This window comes from Salmo trutta, chromosome 35 (assembly GCF_901001165.1).
Source record: "Salmo trutta chromosome 35, fSalTru1.1, whole genome shotgun sequence".
Classification (NCBI taxonomy): Eukaryota; Metazoa; Chordata; class Actinopteri; order Salmoniformes; family Salmonidae; genus Salmo; species Salmo trutta.
Genome location: NC_042991.1, coordinates 40,806,919 through 40,828,668, shown reverse-complemented (window position 1 = coordinate 40,828,668; position 21,750 = coordinate 40,806,919). Strand labels below are relative to the sequence as shown.

Sequence of the window (21,750 nt, the reverse complement as noted above, 5' to 3'; positions counted from 1 at the left end):
ATATATCTAAATGCAGAGAGATGGACAGAGTGGAATGCAGTATAGTTCAGTTATTTAGAGTTCAGTTCAGAGATGGTTTGATGCAGTATAGTTTAGTTATTTAGAGTTCAGTTCAGAGATGGTTTGATGCAGTATAGTTCAGCTATTTAGAGTTCAGTTCAGAGATGGTTTGATGCAGTATAGTTCAGTTAGAGTTCAGTTCAGAGATGGTTTGATGCAGTATAGTTTAGTTATTTAGAGTTCAGTTCAGAGATGGCTTGATAGAGTGCATAGTCCTTTAGTCTCTATGGACCAGATGGCCAGTTGGTGAGGGCCACAGCCCAGGGGAAGAAACGGGTTAGGTGACGCGAGTAGTTGGTCCTGAACCGCATGGGAACACAGTGGAATCATCATCATGTTGTTGTTTATCTATATTTCCATTGTATTTAACTAGGGTTGCAAAGGGTTGGAAACTTTCCCGGGAAATTTTCCATGGGAAGTTAAGCCCTGTGTTGGAGGAAGGAACGCAACACCATGCTACACTCCCCTTGGACTGAAAGAGGTATGGGACTGCAGGTGGAGGTATAGAGGTATGGGACTGTAGGTGGAGGTATAGAGGTATGGGACTGTAGGTGGAGGTATAGAGGTATGGGACTGTAGGTGGAGGTATAGAGGTTTGGGACTGTAGGTGGAGGTATAGAGGTATGGGACTGTAGGTGGAGGTATAGAGGTATGGGACTGTAGGTGGAGGTATAGAGGTATGGGACTGTAGGTGGAGGTATAGAGGTATGGGACTGCAGGTGGAGGTATAGAGGTATGGGACTGTAGGTGGAGGTATAGAGGTATGTGATTGTAGGTGGAGGTATAGAGGTATGGGACTGTAGGTGGAGGTATAGAGGTATGGGACTGTAGGTGGAGGTATAGAGGTATGGCACTGTAGGTGCTGGTAAGGATGACAGAGGCAGAGAATATTACCGTTTACAGGGAAATTATTTCCTTCACACGGTAATGTGGGGAAAAGGGGCTGGACGAAACCAAAGCAAAGAAAGTTAAAGTTAAAGAATCTCCTCTCCAACCGTATCTACCCACTACTTACCTAACCTTAACGCCACCTGGTGCACTAACCAAAATACAGGGGGTGGTCTACCCAGGTCTTACCTAGGGTGCATAGACAGAGTACATACTACAGGTGTATGTATGCCCGCAGGCCTCTTGCCTAAGCACTCCCAAGGTGCCTTGCCCTTCCCCCCTGGGAACAAAAACAGAATAATTACTAACGTAAAGTGAACAATTTAAATCATCTGGCACACTAATGAGATGCTATTGAGCCCACACTACTACACTGTCTGAGCCAAGGGCTACATGTTTTCCGGTAAGTTTTGATTACTATACTGGGTGGGGTGAATATATTTATATGACATACATGATTTTTTGTTAACTAGTAAATAGTAGCCTACAGCAAAGTGTGTTTAAATCCTTTCTAACTTGTTAACAATTTCTACTAGTTAGTTTTTGCTACCAGTTGGGTTTTAGCTTGTTTGAGCCTGCTAACGGAGGAGTGTTAATTCACCTGTTTCCATACATGTTTAATTTTAAAACATTTATCTTACAAAGGAGTTGTTTAATCTAACTGCTTAACTGTTTCTGTACATGGAATTGTATTTTTTTTTTTTATTACTCATTTTTTTCTAATCTTTACAGGAAAATGCCACAGGCATTATTTGATGTGTGGAGACATTTCAATGCAGCTAATGCAGAAGGAAAAGCTGTGTACATTTGCAAATTCTGTGCCAAATCAGATGTGAAGAATGCAACAAAGATGCAGAATCATCTGGCCAAGTGCATAAAGTTCCCTCAGCGCTCACAACAAGCAACCCCTGACAAAAGTCCCTCTACTTCTATTGGAGGTGAAAATGATGAATCAGACACCTTATCGATAACAACAGCTCATGGTCCTCCTGGAATCATACATTTTTTTGACTCAATGGAGGAACGTAGTCAGAGAAATGCTGATGAATGTCTTGCTCGAGCTGTGTTTGCAACTGGTTCACCTCTGATGCTCACAGGTAATATGTATTGGAAGAGATTTCTGAATGTTCTTCGCCCAGCATACACCCCTCCAACCAGACATGCTTTATCTACTCATTTGCTGGATGCAGAGTTCAACAGAGTTCAAGTGAAGGTCAAGCAAATCATAGAGAAAGCAGACTGTATGGCAATCATCTCTGATGGGTGGTTGAATGTTCGTGGGCAAGGAATAATTAACTATATCATCTCCACCCCTCAACCAGTATTCTACAAGAGCACAGACACAAGGGACAACAGACACACCAGTCTCTACATTACAGATGAGCTGAAGGCAGTCATCAATGACCTTGGACCACAGAAGGTATTTGCACTGGTGACAGACAATGCTGCGAACATGAAGGCTGCTTGGTCTAAAGTAGAGGAGTCCTACCCTCACATCACACCTATTGGCTGTGCTGCTCATGCATTGAATCTGCTCCTCAAGGACATCATGGCACTGGAAACAATGGATACACTCTACAAGAGTGTCAAGGAAATGGTTAGGTATGTGAAGGGTCATCAAGTTATAGCAGCAATCTACCTCACCAAAGCAAAGTGAGAAGAATAAGAGCACCACATTGAAGCTGCCCAGCAACACTCGTTGGGGTGGTGTTGACATCATGTTTGACAGTCTCCTGGAGGGGAAGAAGTCTCTCCAAGAAATGGCCGTATCACACTTCCAAGCAAGGGCTTTGGGATGGAGATGCAATATGCAGTCGTGCCAACATATCTCGTCAGCCACCTGGTGGAAGGGACTTTGTGGATCTGAGGCTCTTTCCCCTGTTGCCTCCATCATCCTCCAAATCCCACCAACATCAGCTGCCTCAGAGCGCAACTGGGCCTTGTTTGGGAACACACACACCAAATCACGCAACAGGCTGACCAAAACAAGGGTTGAAAAATTGGTGTCTATCTGGGCAAATTTGAAGTTTTTGAGCCTGACAACGAGCCATCCTCAACAAGGTTGGAAAGTGACAGTGAAGATGAGGCCTCAGAGTCTGATGTTCAAGAGGTGGACATTGAGGAGGTCCAAGGAGAAGACATGGAAGCCTGAGAGGAAGACAACCAAAGCTTTAGTTTCTAGACTATCATTTTACAGTATGTTGAAACTTCTTTTTGGGAGACGCGATGGATCATTGGGGATCAATATTCCCTTTCTGTTGTTGTTCAGTGAAATCATTCCATGTGAAGAGTCAACTCATTTAATTAAAGTTCAATGCGTAACAAATGTATTATTTTTTTTTCTACTGGAAGGATTTAATCATTTGCAATTATGTCTACTTATGACAAGGTAAAAGGTTTATGTTTCTGTCTCCATATGATATGGTAAATATACCCAACGCAAAAAACATCATTTAAATGATATTAATATTAATTTGCATAAATGTCCATTCAATCCCATATGTTCCTGTTAAATTCCATATATTCGGAAGGAAAGTTTCCACCTCTGAATATTCTCCAAAATGTGAAACCCTATATAAACCTGACCCTATATATACAACCATCATCATGTTGTTGTATATAACTGACAGTAATACACAGTGGAACCATCATCATGTTGTTGTATATAACTGACAGTAATTCACAGTGGAACCATCATCATGTTGTTGTATATAACTGACAGTAATTCACAGTGGAACCATCATCATGTTGTTGTATATAACTAACAGTAATACACAGTGGAACCATCATCATGTTGTATATAACTGACAATAATACACAGTGGAACCATCATCATGTTGTTGTATATAACTGACAGTAATACACAGTGGAACCATCATCATGTTGTTGTATATAACTGACAGTAATACACAGTGGAACCATCATCATGTTGTATATAACTGACAGTAATACACAGCGGAACCATCATCATGTTGTTGTATATAACTGACAGTAATACACAGCGGAACCATCATCATGTTGTTGTATATAACTGACAGTAATACACAGTGGAACCATCATCATGTTGTTGTATATAACTGGCAGTAATACACAGTGAAACCATCATCATGTTGTTGTATATAACTGACAGTAATACACAGTGGAACCATCATCATGTTGTTGTATATAACTGACAGTAATACACAGTGGAACCATCATCATGTTGTTGTATATAACTGACAGTAATACACAGTGGAACCATCATCATGTTGTTGTATATAACTGACAGTAATACACAGTGGAACCATCATCATGTTATTGTATATAACTGACAGTAATACACAGTGGAACCATCATCATGTTGTTGTATATAACAGACAGTAATACACAGTGGAACCATCATCATGTTGTTGTATATAACTGACAGTAATATACAGTGGAACCATCATCATGTTGTTGTATATAACTGACAGTAATACACAGTGGAACCATCATCATGTTGTTTATAAATGACAGTAATACACAGTGGAACCATCATCATGTTGTTGTATATTCTGACAGTAATACACAGAGGAACCATCATCATGCTGTTGTATATAACTGACAGTAATACACAGTGGAACCATCATCATGTTGTTGTTGTTGTATATAACTGACAGTAATACACAGTGGAACCATCATCATGTTGTTGTATATAACTGACAGTAATACACAGTGGAACCATCATCATGTTGTTGTATATAACTGACAGTAATACACAGTGGAACCATCATCATGTTGTTGTATATAACTGACAGTAATACACAGTGGAACCATCATCATGTTGTATATAACTGACAGTAATACACAGTGGAACCATCATCATGTTGTTGTATATTCTGACAGTAATACACAGTGGAACCATCACCATGTTGTTGTATATAACTGACAGTAATACACAGTGGAACCATCATCATGTTGTTGTATATAACTGACAGTAATACACAGTGGAACCATCATCATGTTGTTGTATATAGCTGACAGTAATACACAGTGGAACCATCATCATGTTGTATATAACTGACAGTAATACACAGTGGAACCATCATCATGTTGTTGTATATAACTGACAGTAATACACAGTGGAACCATCATCATGTTGTTGTATATAACTGACAGTAATACACAGTGGAACCATCATCATGTTGTATATAACTGACAGTAATACACAGAGGAACCATCATCATGTTGTATATAACTGACAGTAATACACAGTGGAACCATCATCATGTTGTTGTATATAACTGACAGTAATACACAGTGGAACCGTCATCATGTTGTTGTATATAACTGACAGTAATACACAGTGGAACCATCATCATGTTGTTGTATATAACTGACAGTAATATACAGTGGAACCATCATCATGTTGTTGTATATAACTGACAGTAATACACAGTGGAACCATCATCATGTTGTTGTTTATAAATGACAGTAATACACAGTGGAACCATCATCATGTTGTTGTATATTCTGACAGTAATACACAGAGGAACCATCATCATGCTGTTGTATATAACTGACAGTAATACACAGTGGAACCATCATCATGTTGTTGTTGTTGTATATAACTGACAGTAATACACAGTGGAACCATCATCATGTTGTTGTATATAACTGACAGTAATACACAGTGGAACCATCATCATGTTGTTGTATATAACTGACAGTAATACACAGTGGAACCATCATCATGTTGTATATAACTGACAGTAATACACAGTGGAACCATCATCATGTTGTATATAACTGACAGTAATACACAGTGGAACCATCATCATGTTGTTGTATATTCTGACAGTAATACACAGTGGAACCATCACCATGTTGTTGTATATAACTGACAGTAATACACAGTGGAACCATCATCATGTTGTTGTATATAACTGACAGTAATACACAGTGGAACCATCATCATGTTGTTGTATATAACTGACAGTAATACACAGTGGAACCATCATCATGTTGTATATACCTGCAGTATACTGACAGTAATACACATTGGAACCATCATCATGTTGTTGTATATAACTGACAGTAATACACAGTGGAACCCATCATCATGTTGTTGTATATAACTGACAGTAATACACAGTGGAACCATCATCACTGTTGTGTATATAACTGACAGTAATACACAGTGGAACCATCATCATGTTTGTTGTATATAACTGACAGTAATACACAGTGGAACCCATCATCATGTTTGTATATAACTGACAGTAATACACAGATGAACCATCATCATGTTGTATTAACTGACAGTAATACACAGGGGAACCATCATCATGTTGTATATAACTGACAGTAATACACAGTGGAACCATCATCATGCTTGTTGTATATAACTGACAGTAATACAACAGTGGAAACCATCATCATGGTGTTGTATATAAACTGACAGTAATACACAGTGGAACCATCATCATGTTGTTGTATATAACTGACAGTAATACACAGTAGTGAAACCATCAATCATGTTGTTGTATATAGACTGACAGTAATACACAGTGGAACCATCATCATGGTGTTGTATATAACTGACAGTAATACACAGTGGAACCATCATCATGTTGTTGTATATAACTGACAGTAATACACAGTGGAACCATCATCATGTTGTTGTATATAACTGACAGTAATTCACAGTGGAGCCATCATCATGTTGTTGTATATAACTGACAGTAATACACAGTGGAACCATCATCATGTTGTTGTATATAACTGACAGTAATACACAGTTGAACCATCATCATGTTGTTGTATATAACTGACAGTAATACACAGTGGAACCATCATCATGTTGTATATAACTGACAGTAATACACAGTGGAACCATCATCATGTTGTTGTATATAACTGACAGTAATACACAGTGGAACCATCATCATGTTGTTGTTTATAACTGACAGTAATACACAGTGGAACCATCATCATGTTATTGTATATAACTGACAGTAATACACAGTGGAACCATCATCATGTTGTTGTATATAACTGGCAGTAATACACAGTGGAACCATCATCATGTTGTATATACCTGACAGAAATACACAGTGGAACCATCATCATGTTGTTGTATATAACTGACAGTAATACACAGTGGAACCATCATCATGTTGTTGTATATAACTGACAGTAATACACAGTGGAACCATCATCATGTTGTATATAACTGACAGTAATACACAGTGGAACCATCATCATGTTGTTGTATATAACTGACAGTAATACAAAGTGGAACCATCATCATGTTGTTGTTGTATATAACTGACAGTAATACACAGTGGAACCATCATCATGTTGTTGAATATAACTGACAGTAATACACAGTGGAACCATCATCATGTTGTTGTATATAACTGACAGTAATACACAGCGGAACCATCATCATGTTGTTGAATATAACTGACAGTAATTCACAGTGGAACCATCATCATGTTGTTGTATATAACTGAAAGTAATACACAGTGGAACCATCGTCATGTTGTTGTATATAACTGACAGTAATACACAGTGGAACCATCATCATGTTGTTGTATATAACTGACAGTAATACACAGTGGAACCATCATCATGTTGTTGTATATAACTGACAGTAATACACAGTGGAACCATCATCATGTTGTTGTATATAACTGACAGTAATACACAGTGGAACCATCATCATGTTGTTGTATATAACTGACAGTAATACACAGTGGAACCATCATCATGTTGTATATAACTGACAGTAATACACAGTGGAACCATCATCATGTTGTTGTATATAACTGACAGTAATACACAGTGGAACCATCATCATGTTGTATATAACTGACAGTAATACACAGTGGAACCATCATCATGTTGTTGTATATAACTGACAGTAATACACAGTGGAACCATCATCATGTTGTTGTATATAACTGACAGTACTACACAGTGGAACCATATCATGTGTTGTATATAACTGACAGTAATAACAGTGGAACCATCTCATGTTGTATATAACTGACAGTAATACAAGTGGAACCATCATCATGTTGTTGTATATAACTGACAGTAATACACAGGGAAACCTCATCATGTTGTTGTATATAACTGACAGTAATACACAGTGGAACCATCATCATGTTATTGTATATAACTGACAGTAATACACAGTGGAACCATCATCATGTTGTTGTATATAACTGACAGTAATACACAGTGGAACCATCATCATGTTGTTGTATATAACTGACAGTAATACACAGTGGAACCATCATCATGTTGTTGTATATAACTGACAGTAATACACAGAGGAACCATCATCATGTTGTTGTATATAACTGACAGTAATACACAGTGGAACCATCATCATGTTGTTGTTGTTGTATATAACTGACAGTAATACACAGTGGAACCATCATCATGTTGTTGTATATAACTGACAGTAATACACAGTGGAACCATCATCAGGTTGTTGTCTATAATGACCTACACAGTGGAACCATCATCATGGTTGTATATAACTGACAGTAATACACAGTGGAACCATCATCATGTTGTTGTATATAACTGACAGTAATACACAGTGGAACCATCATCATGTTGTTGTATATAACTGACAGTAATACACAGTGGAACCATCATCATGTTGTTATATAACTGACAGTAATACACAGTGGAACCATCATCATGTTGTTGTATATAACTGACAGTAATACACAGTGGAACCATCATCATGTTGTGATATAACTGACAGTAATACACAGTGGAACCATCATCATGTTGTTATATAACTGACAGTAATACACAGTGGAACCATCATCATGTTGTTGTATATAACTGACAGTAATACACAGTGGAACCATCATCATGTTGTTGTATATAACTGACAGTAATACACAGTGGAACCATCATCATGTTGTTGTATATAACTGACAGTAATACACAGTGGAACCATCATCATGTTGTTGTATATAACTGACAGTAATACACAGTGGAACCATCATCATGTTGTTGTATATTCTGACAGTAATACACAGTGGAACCATCATCATGTTGTTGTATATAACTGACAGTAATACACAGTGGAACCATCATCATGTTGTTTGTATATAACTGACAGTAATACACAGTGGAACCATCATCATGTGTTGTATATAACTGACAGTAATACACAGTGGAACCATCATCATGTTGTTGTCTATACACTGACAGTAATCACAGTGGAACCATTCTCATGTTGTTGTATATACTGACAGTAATACCACAGTGGAACCATCATCATGTTGTATATAACTGACGTAATACACAGAGGAACCATCATACTGGTGTATATAACTGACAGTAATACACAGTGGAAACCATCATCATGTTGTATATAACTGACAGTAATACACAGTGGAACCATCCATCATGTTGTTGTATATAACTGACAGTAATACACAGTGGAAACCATCATCATGGTGTGTATATAACTGACAGTAATACACAGTGGAACCATCATCATGTTGTTTGTATCTAACTGACAGTAATACACAGCTGGAACCATCATCATGTTGTTGTATATAACTGACAGTAATACACAGTGGAACCCCCATCATCATGGTGTTGTATATAACTGACAGTAATACACAGTGGAACCATCATCATGTGTGTATATAACTGACAGTACTACAACAGTGGAACCATCATCATGTTGTTGTATATAACTGACAGTAATACACAGTGGACCATCATCATGTTGTGTATATAAATGACAGTAATACACAGTGGGAACCATCATCATGTTTTGTATATAACTGACAGTAATACACAGTGGACCATCATCATGTTGTTGTATATAACTGACAGTAATACACAGCTGGAACCATCATCATGTATTGTATATAACTGACAGTAATACACAGTGGAACCATCATCATGTTGTTGTATATAACTGACAGTAATACACAGTGGAACCATCATCAGTTGTTGTTTATAACTGACAGTAATTCACAGGGAACCATCATCATGTTGTTGTATAAACTGACAGTAATACACAGTGGAACCATCATCATGTGTGTATATAAATGACAGTAATACACAGTGGAACCATCATCATGTTGTATATAACTGACAGTAATACACAGTGGAACCATCCTCATGTTGTTGGATATAACTGACAGTAAACACAGTGGAACCATCATCATGTTGTTGTATATAACTGGACCGTATCCTGAACCATCATCATGTTGTAAATTACTGACAGTAATACACAGTGGAACCATCATCATGTTGTGTATATAACTGACAGTAATACACAGCGGAACCATATCATGTTGTTGTATATAACTGACAGTAATACACAGTGGAACCATCATCATGTTGTGTATATAACTGACAGTAATACACAGTGGAAACCTCATCATGTTGTTGTATATAACTGACAGTAATACAAGTGGAACCATCATCATGTTGTTGTATATAACTGACAGTAATACACAGTGGGAACCATCATCATGTTGTTGTATATAACTGACAGTAATACACAGTGGACCATCATCATGTTGTTGTATATACTGACAGTAATACACAGTGGAACCATCATCATGTATTGTATATAACTGACAGTAATCACAGTGGAAACCATCATCATGTTGTTTGTATATAACTGACAGTAATACACAGTGGAACCATCATCATGTTGTTGTATATAACTGACAGTAATACACAGTGGAACCATCATCATGTTGTTGTATATAACTGACAGTAATACACAGTGGAACCATCATCATGTTGTTTATAAATGACAGTAATACACAGTGGAACCATCATCATGTTGTTGTATATTCTGACAGTAATACACAGAGGAACCATCATCATGCTGTTGTATATAACTGACAGTAATACACAGTGGAACCATCATCATGTTGTTGTATATAACTGACAGTAATACACAGTGGAACCATCATCATGTTGTTGTATATAACTGACAGTAATACACAGTGGAACCATCATCATGTTGTTGTATAACTGACAGTAATACACAGTGGAACCATCATCATGTTGTTGTATATAACTGACAGTAATACACAGTGGAACCATCATCATGTTGTATATAACTGACAGTAATACACAGTGGAACCATCATCATGTTGTTGTATATAACTGACAGTAATACACAGTGTGACCACCTCATCATGGTGTTTGTATATAACTGACAGTAATACACAGTGGAACCATCATCATGTTTGTATATAACTGACAGTAATACACAGTGGAACCATCATCATGTTGTTGTATATAACTGACAGTAATACACAGTGGAACCATCCTCATGTGTTGTATATAACTGACAGTAATACACAGTGGAACCATCATCATGTGTTGTATATAACTGACATAATACCCAGTGGAACCATCATGTTGTTTTATCATGTTGTTGTATATAACTGACAGTAATACACAGTGGAACCATCATCATGTGTTGTATATAACTGACAGTAATACACAGTGGAACATCATCCTGTTGTTGTATATAACTGACAGTAATACACAGAGGAACCATCATCCATGTTTGTATATAACTGACAGTAATATCACAGTGGAACCATCATCATTTGTTGATATAACTGACAGTATACACAGTGGAACCATCATCCTGTTGTTGTATATAAACTGACAGTAATACACAGTGGAACCATCATCATGTTGTTGTATATAACTGACAGTAATACACAGTGGAACCATCATCATGTTGTTGTATATAACTGACAGTAATACCCAGATGGAACCATCATCATGTTGTATATAACTGACAGTAATACACAGTGGAACCATCATCATGTTGTATATAACTGACAGTAATACACAGTGGAACCATCATCATGTGTTGTATATAACTGACAGTAATACACAGTGGAACCATCATCATGTGTATATAACTGACAGTAATACACAGCTGGAACCCTCATCATGTTGTTGTATATAACTGACAGTAATACACAGCTGGAACCATCATCATGTTGTATATAACTGACAGTAATACACAGTGGAACCATCATCATGTTGTATATAACTGACAGTAATACACAGTGGAAACCATCATCATGTGTTGTATATAACTGACAGTAATACACAGTGGAACCATCATCATGTTGTTGTATATAACTGACAGTAATACACAGTGGAACCATCATCATGTTTGTATATAACTGGACAGTAATAACAGAGTGAAACCATCATCATGTTGTTGTATATAACTGACAGTAATACACAGGTGGAACCATCATCATGTTTTGTATATAACTGACAGTAATACACAGTGGAACCATCATCATGTTGTTGTATATAAACTGACAGTAATACACAGTGGAACCATCATCATGTTGTTGTATATAACTGACATAATACACAGTGGAACCATCATCATGTTGTGTATATAATTGACAGTAATACACAGGGAACCATCATCATGTTGTTGTATATAACTGACAGTAATACACAGGGGAACCATCATCATGTTGTTGTATATAACTGACAGTAATACACAGTGGAACCATCATCATGTTGTTGTATATAACTGACAGTAATACACAGTGAACCATCATCATGTTGTTGTATATAACTGACAGTAATACACAGTGGAACATCATCATGTTGTTGTATATAACTGACAGTAATACACAGTGAACCATCATCATGTTGTTGTATATAACTGACAGTAATACACAGTGGAACATCATCATGTGTTGTATATAAATGACAAGTGAACCATATACGTAACAGTGGAACCATCACCCATGTTGTTGTATATAACTGACAGTAATACACAGTGGAACCATCATCATGTTGTTGTATAAACTGACAGTAATACACAGTGGAACCATCATCATGTTGTTGTATATAACTGACAGTAATACACAGTGGAACCATCCTCATGTGTTGTATATAACTGACAGTAATACACAGTGGAACCATCATCAGGTGTTGTATATAACTGACAGTAATACACAGTGGAACCATCATCATGGTGTTGTATATAACTGACAGTAATACACAGTGGAACCATCATCATGTTGTTGTATATAACTGACAGTAATACACAGTGGAGCCATCATCATGTTGTTGTATATAACTGACAGTAATACACAGTGGAGCCATCATCATGTTGTTGTATATAACTGACAGTAATACACAGTGGAACCATCATCATGTTGTTGTATATAACTGACAGTAATACACAGTGGAACCATCATCATGTTGTTGTATATAACTGACAGTAATACACAGTGGAACCATCATCATGTTGTATATAACTGACAGTAATACACAGTGGAACCATCATCATGTTGTTGTATATAACTGACAGTAATACACAGTGGAACCATCATCATGTTGTTGTTTATAACTGACAGTAATACACAGTGGAACCATCATCATGTTATTGTATATAACTGACAGTAATACACAGTGGAACCATCATCATGTTGTTGTTTATAACTGACAGTAATACACAGTGGAACCATCATCATGTTGTTGTATATAACTGACAGTAATACACAGTGGAACCAGCATCATGTTGTTGTATATAACTGACAGTAATACACAGTGGAACCATCATCATGTTGTTGTATATAACTGACAGTAATATACAGTGGAACCATCATCATGTTGTTGTATATAACTGACAGTAATACACAGTGGAACCATCATCATGTTGTTGTATAAAACTGACAGTAATACACAGAGGAACAATCATCATGCTGTTGTATATAACTGACAGTAATACACAGTGGAACCATCATCATGTTGTTGTATATAACTGACAGTAATACACAGTGGAACCATCATCATGTTGTTGTATATAACTGACAGTAATACACAGTGGAACCATCATCATGTTGTTGTATATAACTGACAGTAATACACAGTGGAACCATCATCATGTTGTTGTTGTGTATATAACTGACAGTAATTCACAGTGGAACCATCATCATGTTGTTGTATATAACTGACAGTAATACACAGTGGAACCATCATCATGTTGTTGTATATAACTGACAGTAATACACAGTGGAACCATCATCATGTTGTTGTATATAACGAATACACCGTGGAACCATCTCATGTTGTTGTATATAACTGACAGTAATACACAGTGGAACCATCATCATGTTGTTGTATATAACTGACAGTAATACACAGTGGAACCATCATCATGTTGTTGTATATAACTGACAGTAATACACAGTGGAACCATCATCATGTTGTTGTTGTGTATATAACTGACAGTAATACACAGTGGAACCATCATCATGTTGTATATAACTGACAGTAATACACAGTGGAACCATCATCATGTTGTATATAACTGACAGTAATACACAGTGGAACCATCATCATGTTGTATATAACTGACAGTAATACACAGTGGAACCATCATCATGTTGTTGTATATAACTGACAGTAATACACAGTGGAACACAGCGGTCTACCGTTACTACTGGAGTTGCAGTACACACCACTAAGTGGCTGTTATACCAGAGAATGTCCAACAGAGCGGGATTGAAGTTCTATTTTAACTAGGGTGGAAGGCTATAGGTCTGAACTCTCTTTTCCATCTACCCCCATTCTCTCTCTCTGTGTTGACAGTAGAGGCTAACCCTCAGGGGACAAAGTGGTGTCCATCTCTCTGTGTTGACAGTAGAGGCTAACCCTCAGGGGACAAAGTGGTGTCCATCTCTCTGTGTTGACAGTAGAGGCTAACCCTCAGGGGACACAGTGGTGTCCATCTCTCCCTCTCTGTGTTGACAGCAGAGGCTAACCCTCAGGGGACACAGTGGTGTCCATCTCTCCCTCTCTGTGTTGACAGCAGAGGCTAACCCTCAGGGGACATAGCGGTGTCCTGATGTCCTGTGGTTATGGTGAAATGATAAATAACGCCTGGGAATGTCTCACTATATATACGCAGCACAAGGCGAGGAGAGGTGAGGTAAGGGCAGTGGAGCTTAACTGGGTCGAATTGCAGACCAGATTTTTTATAACCTGCCATATGACCGAACACTAGATGTTGGAGAAGAGGCAGTAGTCTATAATATAGTCTAGAGGTAGACATTCAGTAGTCTAGAGAGGTAGACATTCAGTAGTCTATACAATAGTCTAGAGAGGTAGACACTCAGTAGTCTATACAATAGTCTAGAGAGGTAGAAATTCAGTAGTCTATACTATAGTCTAGAGAGGGTGACATTCAGTAGTCTAGAGAGGTAGACATTCAGTAGTCTATACTATAGAGAGGTAGACATTCAGTAGTCTATACTATAGTCTAGAGAGGTAGACATTCAGTAGTCTAGAGAGGTAGACATTCAGTAGTCTATACTATAGTCTAGAGAGGGTGACATTCAGTAGTCTATACTATAGTCTAGAGAGGTAGACATTCAGTAGTCTATACTATAGTCAAGAGAGGGTGACATTCAGTAGTCTATACTATAGTCTAGAGAGGTAGACATTCAGTAGTCTATACTATAGTCTAGAGAGGTAGACATTCAGTAGTCTATACTATAGTCTAGAGGTAGACATTCAGTAGTCTATACTATAGTCTAGAGAGGTAGACATTCAGTAGTCTATACTATAGTCTAGAGAGGGTGACATTAAGTAGTCTATACTATAGTCTAGAGAGGTAGACATTAAGTAGTCTATACTATAGTCTAGAGAGGTAGACATTCAGTAGTCTATACTATAGTCTAGAGAGGGTGACATTCAGTAGTCTATACTATAGTCTAGAGAGGTAGACATTCAGTAGTCTATACTATAGTCTAGAGAGGGTGACATTCAGTAGTCTATACTATAGAGGTAGACATTCAGTAGTCTATACTATAGTCTAGAGAGGGTGACATTCAGTAGTCTATACTATAGAGAGGTAGACATTCAGTAGTCTATACTATAGTCTAGAGGTAGACATTCAGTAGTCTATACTATAGTCTAGAGAGGTAGACATTCAGTAGTCTATACTATAGTCTAGAGGTAGACATTCAGTAGTCTATACTATAGTCTAGAGGTAGACATTCAGTAGTCTATACTATAGTCTAGAGGTAGACATTCAGTAGTCTAGAGAGGTAGACATTCAGTAGTCTATACTATAGTCTAGAGAGGTAGACATTCAGTAGTCTATACTATAGTCTAGAGAGGGTGACATTCAGTAGTCTATACTATAGTCTAGAGAGGGTGACATTCAGTAGTCTATACTATAGAGAGGTAGACATTCAGTAGTCTATACTATAGTCTAGAGGTAGACATTCAGTAGTCTATACTATAGTCTAGAGGTAGACATTCAGTAGTCTATACTATAGTCTAGAGAGGTAGACATTCAGTAGTCTATACTATAGTCTAGAGAGGTAGACATTCAGTAGTCTATACTATAGTCTAGAGAGGTAGACATTCAGTAGTCTATACTATAGTCTAGAGAGGTAGACATTCAGTAGTCTATACTATAGTCTAGAGAGGTAGACATTCAGTAGTCTAGAGAGGTAGACATTCAGTAGTCTATACTATAGTCTAGAGAGGTAGACATTCAGTAGTCTATACTATAGTCTAGAGAGGGTGACATTCAGTAGTCTATACTATAGTCTAGAGAGGGTGACATTCAGTAGTCTATACTATAGAGAGGTAGACATTCAGTAGTCTATACTATAGTCTAGAGGTAGACATTCAGTAGTCTATACTATAGTCTAGAGGTAGACATTCAGTAGTCTATACTATAGTCTAGAGAGGTAGACATTCAGTAGTCTATACTATAGTCTAGAGAGGTAGACATTCAGTAGTCTAGAGAGGTAGACATTCAGTAGTCTATACTATAGTCTAGAGAGGGTGACATTCAGTAGTCTATACTATAGTCTAGAGAGGTAGACATTCAGTAGTCTATACTATAGTCTAGAGAGGTAGACATTCAGTAGTCTATACTATAGTCTAGAGGTAGACATTCAGTAGTCTAGAGAGGTAGACATTCAGTAGTCTATACTATAGTCTAGAGAGGTAGACATTAAATAGTCTACAGAGGTAGACATTCAGTAGTCTAGAGAGGTAGACATTCAGTAGTCTATACTATAGTCTAGAGAGGTAGACATTCAGTAGTCTATACTATAGTCTAGAGAGGGTGACATTCAGTAGTCTATACTATAGTCTAGAGGTAGACATTCAGTAGTCTATACTATAGTCTAGAGAGGGTGACATTCAGTAGTCTATACTATAGAGAGGTAGACATTCAGTAGTCTATACTATAGTCTAGAGGTAGACATTCAGTAGTCTATACTATAGTCTAGAGGTAGACATTCAGTAGTCTATACTATAGTCTAGAGAGGTAGACATTCAGTAGTCTATACTATAGTCTAGAGAGGTAGACATTCAGTAGTCTAGAGAGGTAGACATTCAGTAGTCTATACTATAGTCTAGAGAGGTAGACATTCAGTAGTCTATACTATAGTCTAGAGAGGTAGACATTCAGTAGTCTATACTATAGTCTAGAGAGGGTGACATTCAGTAGTCTATACTATAGTCTAGAGAGGTAGACATTCAGTAGTCTATACTATAGTCTAGAGAGGTAGACATTCAGTAGTCTATACTATAGTCTAGAGGTAGACATTCAGTAGTCTAGAGAGGTAGACATTCAGTAGTCTATACTATAGTCTAGAGAGGGTGACATTCAGTAGTCTATACTATAGTCTAGAGAGGTAGACATTAAATAGTCTACAGAGGTAGACATTCAGTAGTCTAGAGAGGTAGACATTCAGTAGTCTATACTATAGTCTAGAGAGGTAGACATTCAGTAGTCTATACTATAGAGAGGTAGACATTCAGTAGTCTAGAGAGGTAGACATTCAGTAGTCTATACTATAGTCTAGAGAGGGTGACATTCAGTAGTCTATACTATAGTCTAGAGAGGGTGACATTCAGTAGTCTATACTATAGAGAGGTAGACATTCAGTAGTCTATACTATAGTCTAGAGGTAGACATTCAGTAGTCTATACTATAGTCTAGAGAGGTAGACATTCAGTAGTCTATACTATAGTCTAGAGAGGTAGACATTCAGTAGTCTATACTATAGTCTAGAGAGGTAGACATTCAGTAGTCTATACTATAGTCTAGAGAGGTAGACATTCAGTAGTCTATACTATAGGTTGATCTTTTCAAGATAATAACCTGTAGAAGTTACATTTTAGAAACACTGACCGGGACAAACGTTCCTACGTAGTCCGATAGGAGCCAAAAAAAGGAACGGTATAGGCATACAGGCAAAGGTCTATTGTTTATACAAGTCCTTTACCTCCGTTTTTCTTTTAAAACCCTGTCTACATTATAGCTCGATCACACATACTGCACATCGCTTACCGTTCAATGCAAAGGACGGTAGCGGCAGCTTGAAGAGGCTGCTCGTTTCATCCTTCTCCTAGTTTAGGACAAATCCCTCTTTAACGACGTTATTCCTTAATTCCCAACCTAGAACACAGATGTCGTTCTGAACCTGTTGCGGTTTGGTTTTATAATTGAGAGAGAGAAAGAGAGAGAGAGAGAGAGAGAGAGAGAGAGAAAGAGAGAGTAGACTCGCTGCGACGAGCAGATGATTCCCAGACTGCTACAAAGCAGGACGGCTGACGTCGGTCCGGGTCTCAGTGCAGTGCGGAGGAGAGAGACGGTACCGGTGGGGGGGGGAATAGGCGTGTCCGTCTGGATGCAGATTACGTCCGTTAAACAGGACACAACGCTGTGCTGGTTTAGAAAACGAGTACAGCGAACACCACGCTCTTGACATGTAGGAATAAGCAATTGTGTCAACTTCATTCGTGAAACATTTCTGCAACGTCTGCCTACTGAACGTGGACCTGCATGGCCGCTGTGAGGTTTTACATTTTACGTGTTAGTTATTTAACAGAGGCTCTTATACAGAGCAAATTGCAATTAGGGCGTTCATAAGACACACATATATATATATATATATATATACACACACACACACAAAAGTATGTGGACACCCCTTCAAATGAGTGGATTTGGTTATTTCAGCGACACCCGTTGCTGACAGGTGTATAAAAATCAAGCACACAGCCATGCAATCTCCATAGACAAACATTGGCAGTAGAACGACCCGTACTGAAGAGCTCAGTGACTTTCAACGTGGCAGCGTCATAGGATACCACCTCTCCAATAAATCTGGGCCCTGCTAGAGCTGCCCCGGTCAACTGTAAATGACAACGTCTAGGAGCTACAACAGCTCAGCCGCAAAGTGGTAGGGCACACAAGCTCACAGAAGGGGACCGCAGATTGCTGAAATGCTTAGCGAGTACAATTAGTCTCTCTTCGGTTACAACACTCACTGGAGTGGTGTACAGCTCGCCGCCATTCGACTCTGGACTGATGAATCACGCTTCACCATCTGGCAGTCCGACAGATTACATCTGGATTTGGCGATGCCAGGAGAACACTACCTGCCAGAATGCATAGTGCCAACTGTAAAGTTTGGTGGAGAAGGAATAATGGTATGAGGCTGTTTTTCTTGGTTTGGGCCCCTTAGTTCCAGTGAAGGGAAATCTAAACACTACAGGTCAAACATTTTAGAACACCTACACATTCCAGGGTTTTTCTTTATTTTTACTATTTTATACATTGTAGAATAATAGTGAAGACATCAACACTATGAAAATAACACATAATAGAATCATAGTAACCAAAATAAGTGTTAAACAAAGCAAAATATATTTTATATTTTAGGATCTTCAAATAGCCCCCCTTTGCCTGGATGCCAGCTTTAACCTTCCTGCTGTGTTCTGGGTCGAATTGGACCGATTTACAAGTTCTCTCTGAAAAATGTAGTTCATTTAATCTGATTGTCATAAGGTTCCATGACCTTGTCCACACAGGGCATCTGAACACACAAAATACATGTTGATGATTTTCATTACATGTTTGGGTGTTTTATTTAATTTTTGTACACCTGTGGTGTTCCCGGTCAAAAATGACCAGTCATTGGAAATTAATGGGTAAGACTACAATTAGTATATAAAATTGAGTTCAGGCACATGCCCAATCATCAGATGGACACACGTCCTCTCCCAGACCCCCATATGCATGTATGTTTGAGCACATGCACACACACACACACACACACCTCACACCCCTTCTTGACTTCCATGGCAACCCCCATGGGAACCTTTCCCCAATAGAATCTTTCCCCCCATGGGAACCTTTCCCCAATAGAATCTTTCCCCCCATGGGAACCTTTCCCCAATAGAATCTTTCCCCCCATGGGAACCTTTCCCCAATAGAATCTTTCCCCCCATGGGAACCTTTCCCCAATAGAATCTTTCCCCCCATGGGAACCTTTCCCCAATAGAATCTTTCCCCCCATGGGAACCTTTCCTCAATAGAATCTTTCCCCCCACGGGAACCTTTCCCCAATAGAATCTTTCCCCCCATGGGAACCTTTCCCCAATAGAATCTTTCCCCCCATGGGAACCTTTCCCCAATAGAATCTTTCCCCCCATGGGAACCTTTCCCCAATAGAATCTTTCCCCCCATGGGAACCTTTCCTCAATAGAATCTTTCCCCCCATGGGAACCTTTCCTCAATAGAATCTTTCCCCCCATGGGAACCTTTCCCCAATAGAATCTTTCCCCCCATGGGAACCTTTCCTCAATAGAATCTTTCCCCCCATGGGAACCTTTCCTCAATAGAATCTTTCCCCCCATGGGAACCTTTCCCCAATAGAATCTTTCCCCCCATGGGAACCTTTCCTCAATAGAATCTTTCCCCCCATGGGAACCTTTCCTCAATAGAATCTTTCCCCCCATGGGAACCTTTCCCCAATAGAATCTTTCCCCCCACGGGAACCTTTCCCCAATAGAATCTTTCCCCCCATGGGAACCACACCTGTTGTCATTCTCACAAAAAATCACATTGTTTCAATAATATATAGATAATATATAGAACTTTTCTCACAGCTCAAAACTTTTTTTGAGGTCTTGCTCACAATTCATTCTGTGGCAGCGCAATGACCAAACTATATGTATGTGAGGCTCTTGATTATATCTTTGATCATGACACTGGTGAGGAGGAGAGAGTCCTTGTTAAACATTGACACAAATTAGTCTGATAAATAGCACAATATGTTTCATCTGAGTATTTGTTATAGTCAAAATAAGATACATAATGCTTTTTTTACTCAAAAACGAGTTGTACGAGCTCAGGTCAATGAGGCCTACAGGCCAGAAATAGCAAATAGAAGTTCAAAACTTGTAATGTTCACAAGAACTTAAGGTGATTAAAATATCTAACACAACATTAGGTGATAATATGTATTATTATAGATTTATAACCAGCTATAATGGGGCGGTCATTTTGGACCAGGAACAAAGAATGAATTAACATGAAATGAACACAACAGGAGGGTTAAAAAATTATTCTAATTATTTTTTTTACAACGCAGTCAAAACAAACATGGCTGAGGGTAAACACAGAAAAATGGAGGACCAAACTCAAAAAAAAAATAATGTAAGAGACTCTTACCTACTTTCTCCACCTTGGACAGAACTGCTAAAATCTATGAACTGTAAATTAGACGTACTTGACTTAGTCCCGTAAAGATAGACATGAGATGAAGTCTTGAAATGATGAGAAAGGCTGGAAAAAGAAACTAAAAAGGTTACAGTCAATGTTATCAAAGCTAATGAACTTAAAACAAGTTGCTAAGACACTAGATCAATGTGCCAACATCAGGTGCTTACCTGAATTAAAGGCCCTAGGACAATGTGCTCTGTTTAAAGGATGGGCCCCTAGCCCTTAAA

The 21,750-nt window shown here is 38.2% G+C and overlaps 1 protein-coding gene across 1 annotated transcript in view; it reads right to left on the bottom strand.

The window, feature by feature from the left end:
* The window catches only part of LOC115175209 (intersectin-2), a 104,730-nt gene extending 86,178 nt beyond the window's left edge, over positions 1 to 18,552 (bottom strand). The window contains exon 1 of the mRNA XM_029734459.1: positions 18,302 to 18,552. The gene's annotated coding sequence lies outside the window, so the exon portion shown is untranslated. The remainder of the gene's footprint in view (positions 1 to 18,301) is intronic.
* Positions 18,553 to 21,750: the final 3,198 nt, after the last annotated feature.